This window comes from Homarus americanus, unplaced genomic scaffold (genome assembly GCF_018991925.1).
Source record: "Homarus americanus isolate GMGI-L3 unplaced genomic scaffold, GMGI_Hamer_2.0 scaffold57980, whole genome shotgun sequence".
NCBI lineage: Eukaryota > Metazoa > Arthropoda > Malacostraca > Decapoda > Nephropidae > Homarus > Homarus americanus.
In genome coordinates, this window is record NW_024716703.1 from 14280430 (window position 1) to 14293404 (window position 12975).

A 12975-nucleotide genomic window follows, 5' to 3' on the forward strand; every position below is an offset into this window, starting at 1 on the left:
ACAATATACAAGTTTGTAAACGTCTAACATCTTTTCCGGACACGTTGCCATTTGTATACTCCACTTTCGAGTTCATGTTTTGCGTTATTCAGTCACTTTATACTAGAGTGGTTAAATTTTATATAAAAAGGACATAATAAAATAATTGTATTTACTATGATGTATATATCACATTTAAGATATTTTAAACATAGTTTAATTGTATCTTACTGTTTCGCCCTTCAGCCCGAGTTACCAACTAGCAGATTTTACATTGCACCTTGCTGGCCGCGAGACAAGTAGGCAGATACGGTCAATGATAAACCCTTTTTTTTTAGTTTTTGTCTTTTAAGATTTTTCCTATCCATTTAAAAAGAGTTGATAATACAGGCTCACTCATTATATATTGTTATCCTCTGATTTCCATTCAACATATGATAACACGATCAAAACTGGACCAAATAAAAATCGATAGATAGGAATAGAGTAATGTTACCGCCACAGTAAGATAAACATGAGAGAGAGAGAGAGGTTGAGACGTTTCCGCCACACTAAGATAAACATGAAAGAGAGAGAGAGAGAGAGGGTGAGAAGGCGGACTGTGAAGAGCTGCAGAAGGACCTCTGTGGGCCCCAGGAATGATCGAAGAAATGGCTGCTGAGATTCAATGTCACGAAGTGTAAGAGGATGCACCTGAGGCGTACCAACGGTAAGGAGGCATATCATATGTCCCAACGGGAAGAAACTGCACTTGTTGAGACTGTGTGTGAGAAGGACCTAGGTGTGTATGTTGACAATGAGCTGAAGTTCTCGGGCCATTGTGAGAAGAAGGTAAATCAGGCAAATAAATTATTGGGTCTTATAAGAAGGTCGTTCAGATATCTAGACGGTCCGTCCCTCGTAACGATCTTCAGGAGTGAAGTGCTTCCCCATCTGGAGTACTGTCACCCCATCTGGTCCCCGAGATATGCTAGGGACTGTCAGTTGGTTGAAAATTTTCAAAGGAGGGCCACCAGACTGGTGCCTGCACTTCGGCACCTCAGCTACCCTGAGAGATTGGAGCGCCTGAACTTGCCTAGCTTATACTACAGACGGGCAAGGGGGGACCTAGTTGAGGTGTATAAGCATCTCCGGGGGCACTACTCAGTTGAGTGTCCTTACTTGGAGCTGGCGGACGCTCGCCCCACAAGGGGTCACAGCTCAAGATTGAAGAAGCCGCAAGTCCAGAAAACCGTGAACTCTTGGAACAATCTACCAGAGAGTGTTGTGACGGCACCGAGTGTGAGCTCTTTCAAGACAAGATTTGACCAACACTGGAGCGGGTTCAGGTACATTCAGGAGCCGGTGCATGCCCAGTATTTGCCAACAGTGCGTGACAGAGACGTGACCAATCGCCCGGGCGGCTAGCGAGCCGATCTTTTGGTGAAGAAGATAAATGAAAAGAGACGTGACCGATCGCCCAAGCGGCTAACAAGCCGATCAGTGGCGAAGAGGATAAAAGTAAAAGTAAAAGTGGTGACAACGTGTTTGTTGGTCGTGTCTAATATAAAACAGATGGCCCTCGCCTAGGGCTGTGATTGGATGGCGATTGCTCAGTAGTCTACCAATTCTTGCAGAAGAAACAACACGCTGGTCGAACCCAAGACCCTAAAACGTAAATATAAACTCTAAATAACTTTAATAAGTATATTTATGTACTGTAATTTGATCATATTATACACCTTGTCTCCTGTTGTATCAACAGATGTAACATGTGAGTTATACTTAAGATGTTAACAGGCTATGTACTGTATATTGATTGTATTATTCATACTATGTGTCCTGAGATAACAGCATTTGTTATATGTGAATTGTTCTTTAACAGGTTTTGACCGAATTATATGGTACGCGTCAACGTTGAGGGTTTATTTCTCCAGCAACAAACCAATAACGCTCCTATGAGCGTTAACAGTCAAAACGTATACGGGAGGGCTGTCGAAGGACCAACGCCGGAGTTCAGCGTGGGAGAGCATAGGCTCGTCGATCGCCCACCCACCCATAATGGGTGGATCACCCACCCACCCACAGTGGGTGCACGTGCGTCGTCAGCAGGGAAACAGTGATAGCGAGTGCTCTGTGTTTGAGTGAATTGTCTTAAATACCTGGACAGTGTCGTAAAGCTTCGGTCTGCGCGTACGGGGCTGTGAGCGTTCATTTCCGGACAGGGAGGCCGGCACCTAGTGAGCTAAGGTTTCAGAACACCCGGACAGTGTCGTAATGTTTGGTCTGAGCGGACGGGTAGTTAGGGTTCGCTCGGACACGCACGCAAGTGATTATAACTAACACCTGATCTTCCTATACCAGTGACACCATAATATATCAAATATCAACCATAACGCAAAATTAACTTCAGAAAATAATCACAAAGTTTCGCTTAACAGATACATAATTCTGATAAGATTCATTAACTTTTACTTTGTCTTTATCGTAAGTGAACGTATATAAGTCTTAGTATATTTCACGGTAATTATATAAGACGTTGGTGTTACATTTAGATTTAAGTCAAACAATGATGATAAGGAACCATGAAGAAATACATAAATGAAAGGGATTTGCGGGTTAAATGTGTACAACATTCAAGTTATATGTACACACACACATATATATATATATATATATATATATATATATATATATATATATATATATATATATATATATATATATATATATATATATATATATATGTATATATATATATATATATTTATATATATGTATGTGTGTGTGTAATTAAGAAATAACAACGAAGGTTGTGACAAGCCGTAACGTTGTACATTTAAGGGCGCCACAGTAGTGTTTGTGACATCAGTTGTGAAACGAGTCCCTACATTGATTGTGGGTCTCTGTGGTTGTGTTAGTGTGACATCCTAGCTCGTGTGTGACATCACTCGTGCGCATGGCACGCGTCTGTGTGACATCAACTCCAATTGTGTGACATCAACTCGAGTCTCTCTGTAGTCGTGTTTGTGACATCACTCGTGCGTGCGTATTGCACTTCACGTGTCTTAGGGACGTTGCTCGTGTGTCACCACTGTGGTCGTGATTGTATGACATCGCTTATATTACTTCAGTTGTATTACAGGTTGAGAATACGAAATAGAATACATTCAATGGAATGTATCTATTTCAGTATTCAAGCAAGGACGTCGTTCGTGTGTGGCATCACTGTGGGCGCGTTAGTGTGATATCGTCGCTCGTGTATGACATCACTGTGGTTGTGTTTGTGCGACATCACTCGTGCGTACTTCAGTTGTATTACAGGTTGAAACTGTGTGACATCAACTCCAATTGTGTGACATCAACCGGAGTCTCATTGTGGTCGTGATTGTATGACATCGCTTATATTACTTCAGTTGTATTACAGGTTGAAACTGTGTGACATCAACTCGAGTCTCATTGTGGTCGTGATTGTATGACATCGCTTATATTACTTCAGTTGTATTACAGGTTGAAACTGTGTGACATCAACTCCTATTGTGTGACATCAACTCGAGTCTCATTGTGGTCGTGATTGTAAGACATCGCTTATATTACTACAGTTGTATGACATCGCTTATACGACTTCAGTTGTCTGACATCGCTTACATGACTTCAGATTGTATGACATCATTTGTATAACCTCAGTTATATGACATCTTTATAAACAAGCAGACGTGTCAGTTGAAGAGCGTTCCTGCTTAACCGAACGTCTCTATAGCTGTCCACTGTGTCACCAGTCATGGAAGGAAACAAAGCAGAGGAGACCAGCCTAACCAGCATAGAAGACCTGGAGGACCTGAACGACGGAAATGCTAACCGGTCACTCACACAGCCAGGGTAATCGGGGGATTAACAGCTGACGCTCGCCCAATTGATGGCAATGATGCAGAATATGAAAGATCATATGGAGCAACTTCAGACTTTAGGCGAAACGGAGGACTTTGGTGAGATGCTGTCATTACCATGAGGAAAACCCTTTCTGGAAACGAGTGAAGTGATGACAACCACAACGAGGTATGCGCGGGACACACGTTGTCAACCGCCGGAATCAGGAGTGTCTCGCTGCTACACCTCGACACCCACCCAAGGAGGATTCCCAACACTCAGCGCTTCAGGGACGGGAACATCCCATTGGAGGGAGAGGGAACGTGTTTCCACCCGTCATACCCACTTTCCGGAAGCATTGACACTCAGGAACCCATAGCCACTGAACACCGGCCGATGCAGCACCATACTTCACAGATAGCTCGGTGGACCCAAAATATCATAGATCCGGAGTGGCCTTCTACGCCCATGGTCAGACCCACAGCTGGAAACTTCTAATGAGTGCTCCACGCTACAAACAGAGTTAGTAGCAATCTTAAAGACCCAAACAAACCACGCACCACCTTCTCCGGGTCATCACCCAGATAGTTTAGGAAGTATCCTCCCTAGCAAGTGCGGACCCCAGTTCAGGGGGCTCGCCACTCCGAAACTGACCGCGTCCAAGAGTGGGGGTTGGTGGTAAGCGCTCACTGAACGGGGGTCCGCTTACACTTGCAAACCTGCAGTATCCTTTCATACCTGCAGGTAGGATAACCTCCATCCCCAATCCCAAATCCGGCTTGGCTGCTCCAAGGGCTCCACCCGGAACCACCAAACGGGCCGCCTACAGGAAAAGGTCCGTGTCGGACTACGGTCCGACAATCTCAACAACAACAGAGGATTGCGGAAAGGTGTTATCACTACCAGAGACACGACCTTCCTGAAACCGAAACTGACAAAGAAACGCTATATACTTCAAGAGGACTCCCGACGCTCACCTTAACTGCGGAGCCGGGAATATTTCACCAGGGGGAGTGCGGAGGTACTTCCGAGCATTAAAAGGTACTTCCAAGCATCAAACTCGCTCACCGAAACCACTAACGTTGATGAAGAACCATAAGTGACGACTATGTGAATAATGTGCATAAATACAAAGGGGAGCAAGGAAAGCCTCCTGGAATCGAGTGGATGTTGGAATTCACTATGGATATGGTCGACAAGGACCGGAGGAACCAAGCTGAATATATGCATGCTCATCCTCATGCCAATCCTCGTCGAGGAAGAAACTTGTGGGTCTGGTGAAGACAACCAGAGAAACGGACGATGAACGCTGCTCGTTATGCCACGGAGATCACCTTTAGATGTGTCGGACATTCCTCAGCATGTCCACAGGGAAGTGAACTTCCCTCGTAGGGGAAGAATGTCGCTACTTTTCCAGCCTGGGTCGTAATCACCGGATTACGGAGTGCAGCCAGAAGATGGTGTGTGGTATAGGTGGCTGCTCTGGAGTACACTCGAGGCTTCTACACTTCACGGGAGTATCTGACGAGCAGTACCAAGGCTGCAAACAGAGGGAATGCCAGTTTTTCCCTCCCCATTGGCACAATCATGAAAGAAAGAAGTAGTGTAAACGCCGAAGAGATCAGTGTAAAAGTGGTTAGCATAGGAGAAAGAAAGAGCCTATCCATCACTATCCCCAAGGTCATTGTTGTTTCACCAGGAAGAATCGGAACTCTCAGACAATAAGAAGCTTGCTGAACAGCGATTGGCGGGTCCGAAAATGCCTCCTAAAGAACCCAAGGCTTTCTCAGAGGTATCAAGAAGAGATGAGACGTCTAGTCGACGAGGGACATGCTGAGCGAGTCCCACATCAAGAACTCAGTGTTACACCCGGGAAAACCTGGTATCTCACACCACCCCATGTTGAATCCCAACAAGCCAGAAAAGGTGAAAATAATTTTGATTGTGCAGCCAAATGTCAGTTGATGTCATTGAACAGCCAGGTGATGCAAGGGCCAGACCTTAACAACAAATTTGATGGGGGTCCTCATCAGATTCAGACAAGGAAAGGTGGCACTCATGGCTGATATATAGAATAGATGGTGAATCGCAGACATGGGCAAGGCTAATATAATTCTTCTGTGGGTTTGTACTTATAAGTCATGGCGTAAAAGAACTGAAAAGGGGTTCCAAAGGCGGATTGCAAACGAGATCGTCAAACCATAAGACTTTCTACCATCACTCAGAATCGAAATCAAAGACACGTGTGCACTTACTACCGTGTGGTGGTGTGGGCGTATCAAATCAAAGAATTGAGGATCGTACAGCGCACACTCAGACCAGCAGGACTTTGGGGGGGGAGGTGAAATAAATTATTTTACCCAGTATTCAAAATGAAGGATGCGAAAAACCTCTCTGAGTTTGAAGAAAACCGTTTGGCAGCACAATTAACACCAGAAGAGCGTATTAGAAACAAATTATCACTAGCGTAGCTAGGGGGTCCGCCCCGGGCGGCACTTTTGGGTCTGCTCATCACCCATATCTGCAGCTACTGGAGACGTTAATCCATCCCTTTGTATCGGCGGCAAGTTAATCCTTGTCGTGTCTGACCTAACACCTGACCCACATCATCACGGCCACGTCATGAGCTACACCCTTGCTATGCGCCCCCCCCGCCACACACACAACCTGTAACCTGTTGAGGATTAAGGAAACAACTTCAAACAAGTACGCCAGTGAGCTCATGTGGTGTGGGTCAGGTGTTAGGTCAGACACGACGAGGATTAACTTGCCGCCGATACAAAGGGAAGGATTAACGTCTCCAGTAGCTGCAAAACCATGCAGTCTCGGGTCATATCAGTTCATGTACAGCCGACCAATCCACCAGTTACAAGCAATTCACTTCAGTTCTGCACAAGTCTCCATCGTGACAAGACGAGGGGAGGCTAGACGACTTTTAAGTTCTCTTGTGTTTTCGATCCAGTTATTTACTTCGTTGGAAGACATAATACTATAAGGTAAGAGATATTAAAGTATTGGTTAAAAAATATTGATGTGACTTTTGCTGCGGTACTGAGATTAAATATTAAGATTTTGTTTCACAGCATTGCGATTTTATACTAAGACACTATCCTCACTGGGGTACAGACAAAAGCCCCCCCGACAAAAGCCACCCAGACAAAAGCCCCCCAGACGAAAGCCACCCAGACAAAAGCCCCCTACTTTGATCGGGGTGGCTTTTGTCTGACAACAGTAAGGGCTTTCAAAAGTTACGGACATAATTAAATAGTTGAGGGTAAAATATATTGTTCTTCTCTGTGGTTAATTATTGGTTAGGTTAGGGTTAGGTTAAGTTAGGTTAGGGTTAGGGTTGTCAGACAAAAGCCACCCCGATCAAAGTAGGGGGCTTTTCTCTGGGGGGCTTTCGTCGGGGGGGCTTATGTCAGACATCCATTTTCACTGTACTCTGAGTCTGTAATGTTAGATTAAGTTGCTACTTTTTACACTTCCATTGTATTACATTGATACTAGTGTCATTATACCGTGATTTTAGATCAAGCTGTTATTTTTACATTGCTGTGATTTTAATCATTTTAGATGATAATGGCACTAGTGTGACATTATACCGTGATTTTAGATCATACTCAATAAAAGATAACGGTGCAGTACAATTGTTTTATGTAACGGATTCCTAACCTAACCTAAAATAATATATATATATATATATATATATATATATATATATATATATATATATATATATATATATATATATATATATATATATATATATATATGCATGCAGGAACTTCACATCACCATGAAGAATAGATGCACAATAACCACTGGAGAAAGGAAAGACAAGCAGCAAGTACTTTCGTTTAATACATCCTCAGGCAGAGGATGTATTAAACGAAAGTACTTGCTGCTTGTCTTTCCTTTCTCCAGTGGTTATTGTGCATATATATATATATATATATATATATATATATATATATATATATATATATATATATATATATATATATATATATATATATATATATATATATATATATATGCAAGTAAATCACTGTAGGTGGTGATCTAGGTATATATGCTGAGTCTGTACTCACCCCTGAAGATGTGAATTACAAAGCTTTGGGAACTTCTGTTTTTCTTTCCTTGTGGTTATCAGCATATATATATATATATATATATATATATATATATATATATATATATATATATATATATATATAATAAATATATCAAAATTATGCATTTGCTGAGGAAATGCTATTTAAGAAAAAATGTTTTCCTATGCATATTACTTTTGGAATAGCGTTTTTTTATATTATTCAATGCCGTAATAATAAATAATGTACGTAATACATTTTGAATTTTTTTTTGTAAATTCACAAAAGCATTCTTTTGCTACACAGAGCTTTTTTCTGAATGTGTTATTTGTCAAAAGTGTAGAATTTGTGACTTGTGATATTTAGCTTCATCACTTTTATTTAAAGTTCTCGTCATTTTTTTCATTTTTTTTATCTTTTAATCTTAAACATGCAGTGTGAATTTATTTCTCGAAAAATTAATGTTTTATACGTCTATCACTCTGTCCCCAGATGAAGCGAGCTATAGAAAGTGGTGCTGCGTATAGAAAAAAGAGAAAGGCAAGAGAGGAAGTATTAAACAAGAATAAAGGGGCACGGGGGGGGGGGAGGGGCGGCAAACTCAAGGGCCGCCCCGGGCGGCACACACTCTAGCTACGCCACTGCAAATTATCAATGCTTAGGGTTCGTAAGAGCCCCGACCCTGATAGTGTACATTCCAGAATATTATGAGAGTTGTGCAGCGAGCTTGCAAAGCCCCTTAAAATCATGAACGAGCAAAAAGTCCCAGCGACTGGAAAAAGGTCTCTGTGATCCATCGGCCTCAGCACAAAACGTGGCTTGTGGCAGCCACTTTTTTGTGGCACCACAAACAAATTGTAGATCTATGCTACAGTTTACCAGCTGAAGGCGTGGAAGGAAGGAAATCGGCCTTCTTCTCTCTCTTGGTCTGCTCTGGCTCTATTGGCTGCTATGGAGATAAATTAGGGTATAACTGTAAAACTGAGGGTGGGAGTTCCAAGGGAAGGCAGTGATTGAGATCGATGAAAGAAATACTGTCCAACATTGGATCACCACATATACAGTATACACAGTTTGGAATTTTTAATAAAGGCTTGTTGAAAATGCTTGGATTGGATGGCTGTAGCTGCCGACCACCATACTTGAGGCAATCCCTTTTATTGAAAGAGTGATTGCCATGTTTAAAAGTCCCGCCGGAAATTGTATATTTGTGTAAATGCACATTAATGTGAGAATAAAAGTATGAACGAATAGAAAATATAATTGGTGTAGAGGATTTTATTATATTGTTCACGGTGTGATTCGTTAAAATAATTATAAGGTATTTAGTGTATGTGTTGGTGTGAATAAATGTATTGAAGGCGGCGGTGTTGAGGGTGGTGGCCGCCAGGGGACTCTCGTGCCGCTACTAGGTGTCGTCTGGAAGCTTCCCGCTCTAACGAATAATTGTTCCCCTGTTGTAGATATTCAGTTTGGCGACGCTGCACCACAAAGAGAGACTGTGACACTGTCTGGTGAGTTAATGAATGGTGGTAGGACGGAGTTATATTATGAGTAAGAGGGTGAGGTGAGTCCTTGAGCTGGAGGGACCACGGCGTGCGGCTGGTCGATTGTTTCATTACCAGGAAAACGTGAGAAACTGGCCAGCCTCTTATACTTCCTTAACTTTGTCTCTGTATTTTTAATCTGGTGGATACAGCCAAAGACCCACCCCTGTGTTTATAGTTTGGTTGAGAAAGAACAGCGTTTCATGTTTTGTGTACCAGTTACCGATGGTAGTGAACAGAGGATTTGTGTAATTTCCATGTGATAAGGAGACGTAAGTAATATCCTAGTCATGTTACTTGTATATTACCTGGTAAAGGTGCAGATAACGGCGACCACCACAAGGAATTGTCCGAATTGGTTGAAATTTGTTGTATTATTTTACTTTCGGACAAAGCGCGCCTCAATGTTATAAACTACTGAAACATTTAGATCTCTTTATTCTGAGCATTTTGAACCTCATATATACCTGGCGGAAATGGATAATAGCGACACAATTGAATTTAATTGATTTTGCGTATTTTTCAGCCATCTATGTGAGGAGATGTTATCGTCGTGAAAGCGAGCTAATTATAAGGGGTCCGACTAATTACCCAAATGTAGCCACAATGAAGTCAAATGATGGTCATACAAGCGTAAATCGGGCTGTGAATCACTTCTCGATTAGTATTTGGTGTCAAAGTCACAAAAAATTGGTAAACTTAATTTAATCTGAGTTAATAGATCGAGTGCATGTACCTAACCTAACCTAACCTAACTCAGATTAAATTAAGTTTACCAATTTTTTGTGACTGACACCAAATACTAATCGAGAAGTGATTCACAGCCTGATTTACGCTTGTATGACCATCATTTGACTTCATTGTGGCTACATTTGGGTTGATTTGGGTAATTAGTGGGATCGAATTATAAGTGTGTTTACATCACGCATGCATGACGTCTTCCAGTCGCGACCGATGATGTATCGATTTCGTCACGCCAATTTTTTTAGACCAATCAAAATTTAATTTTTTCAAAGGGATGAGTCAAGGTACGGATTTGAATGATTTAAATTTAAATGACCGGTGTGAGAATGGCCGTGGTAGAGGTTGGGTGTGAATTGTGCACCTACGATATTTTAAGTTTGTGGAGTTTTACGAGAAAAACGATCAAACTATCCCATTCCTACATAATCACGGTGTTCTCCCTACGTCTGTAGAGTGCCCATACTGTAAATTGCCTTGTTGACCTTGAACCTATCCTTGGTCCAAACACTTCTAACTAAGGTATTGTACTTTTGGACGTGGCTCGCCCCGAAAGTTTAAAACTACTGAAACATTTAGAGGTCATTATTTTGAATCATTTGAACCCATTTGTAGAAGTTAGGTTAGTTTAAGCTAAGCTAGGGGTTAGGGTAGGTTATGCTTGGTTAGGTTAGACGACTTGTTTTCAGGTTTTCTCCCACCCAAAACCCCCATTTCCCAGGCTCTCCCCCATTATTGTTGAGGTGGGGTGGGGTGGGGCAAAAAAGAGCAATTTCCGCCAAAATGAAGGTCAGTCGTTTAAAATCCCAAAATTCAAAGGAAAAACATCCTGGTCATTCCCTAGGGACTTGTCTGAAAGTAAAAATTCACTTAATTTTTTCTACACTATGATATTAAACACAAAAATGGAAATGACAATGCATAGCACATAATAGAACCTGACTTAACATACCCATACCCTTAGGTTGGGTATGTTAGGTCAGGTTTTAATAGGTTCTTTGCATTATCGTGTTAATTTGTGTTAAACAACTTACCTTAATATTGAGGTTGATATACATCAGCAATGGCGAGGAGGAATTTGTGGAAGAGTTCGCCATCATTTATAGGAAACGTCTCTTGAAGTGGGATTCAGCGAGGTAACCAACGAAAGTGTCGCCGGGAGGAGAATTGTGAAGTGAGATAGAGTAAAATATAACCCTTAAAATCATAATAGAAAGTTTTCGTTTCTTTTAATATACTTAAAATCATCAAAACGGTAAGTACAACAAAAATTAAGAAACTCAACAAACAACTAATGGTGGTAGCCATTATCTACACCTATAAGATATGGAAAGAAGGTTGCTTGAATCAACATATAGTAAGGTAAATTTGCTTTTAATTGCCCTACTCCACCTGGGCTGCCCTCTACCCGTCCCCCAAAACAAGTGATTTCTGACGGAAATGAAGGTTATAATTGTTTGAAACTCCTCAAAAACCACTGGAAAAACATAATTTTGTTGTCCTAATATAGCTATCTTATAATGTTGGGGGGGACTAACCTAACCTAACCTTTGTTTCCATCGAAAATGTCAGGTATATTAAAAAGGCAGTGGATATTTTGCCGTGGCTGGCTAAGTTCCTACTAATGCTAGTTTACCCTGAGTATGCTCTGATCGGCTAATCGTCCATTACCGGCGAGCAATGTGAGAACTATATTTGACTGTGACTGGCAGCATTTGGCATCTATTTAGTCATTAGTTGATCATTGTGCAGCTGTAAACATACCTAACCATATTTCTGTTGTGCATGGAAACTTATCAATATAAAAGAGGCGACATTTACTACAGCATAGAACCTACCGGTAATTGTTGACGACTAACCCGTGGCTGATTTTTTATAGAAAACAATTATAAAAATGATGCAATTTCACTGTGTTCTATAGTGCACACTGTCATAGTTTGTGCAAATGTGTTAAAAAGTAGTTATTTCTAAATTAAACCTAACCTAACCTTAGGTGATATGAAAAACAAGCAGCAGAAGTGTTAGTTAGAAACTTAACCAAACAAACCTACCTAACCTTACTTAATAACTTCCTTGCAGCCCCCTGGACCCCCCAGTATATATTAAACAAAGAACTTACTGTGATGTAGTGTAATTTTAATTTTTTTGTGGACTTAAGAGCAGGGCTGTGGAGTCGAAGACAAAACCTTCGACTCCGACTCCGACTCCTCAAATTTTTATGCTTCCGACTCCGACTCCTTGGCCTATTTGTAACAACTATTTCTACCATCCTAATTGTAATTTGTATGTTGTAACCTGCATAGGTAAAAAGTAAAACACCGTGGCTATACTGCTACAGCTTTATTAATGATCTGGACGATATTTAAGAACTACAAAAAGATGATAGGCTTGACTTTCAAAGTTTCAATCAAAAGAAAAATAAATTTATTAAGAATTCAAGATATTAACTAGAAAACACCATTTACATGTATATCTAAAAGTTCGATCTCAGCATATGAATTTTGTTTAAGCTCATAATCTGATGTGGATCTAAATGATGATCCTACAATTCCTTTTAAAGTAAAGTTATATATTTATGTACATTAAAGAAATGAATACCTTATTAAGGAAAATGGATAAACCTTACATGATTAAGTTATTAAATTAAATTTGCCTTAATCTCACCAAAAACAGGTTGTAGCTAATTGTTTTGTAGCTGAGAGCCTCTGTGCAGTTTTCAACGAAACAAAATTTGATATAATTCAAAATTTCAAATGGTAAAGAAG

The 12975-nt window shown here is 41.0% G+C and overlaps 1 protein-coding gene across 2 annotated transcripts in view; it reads left to right on the forward strand.

The window, feature by feature from the left end:
- Positions 1 to 9290: 9290 nt before the first annotated feature.
- LOC121858298 (dnaJ homolog subfamily A member 1-like) overlaps positions 9291 to 12975 on the forward strand; it is a 49293-nt gene continuing 45608 nt past the window's right edge. For both annotated transcript variants that reach the window (XM_042354624.1, XM_042354625.1), the window contains exon 1: positions 9291 to 9436. The gene's annotated coding sequence lies outside the window, so the exon portion shown is untranslated. The remainder of the gene's footprint in view (positions 9437 to 12975) is intronic.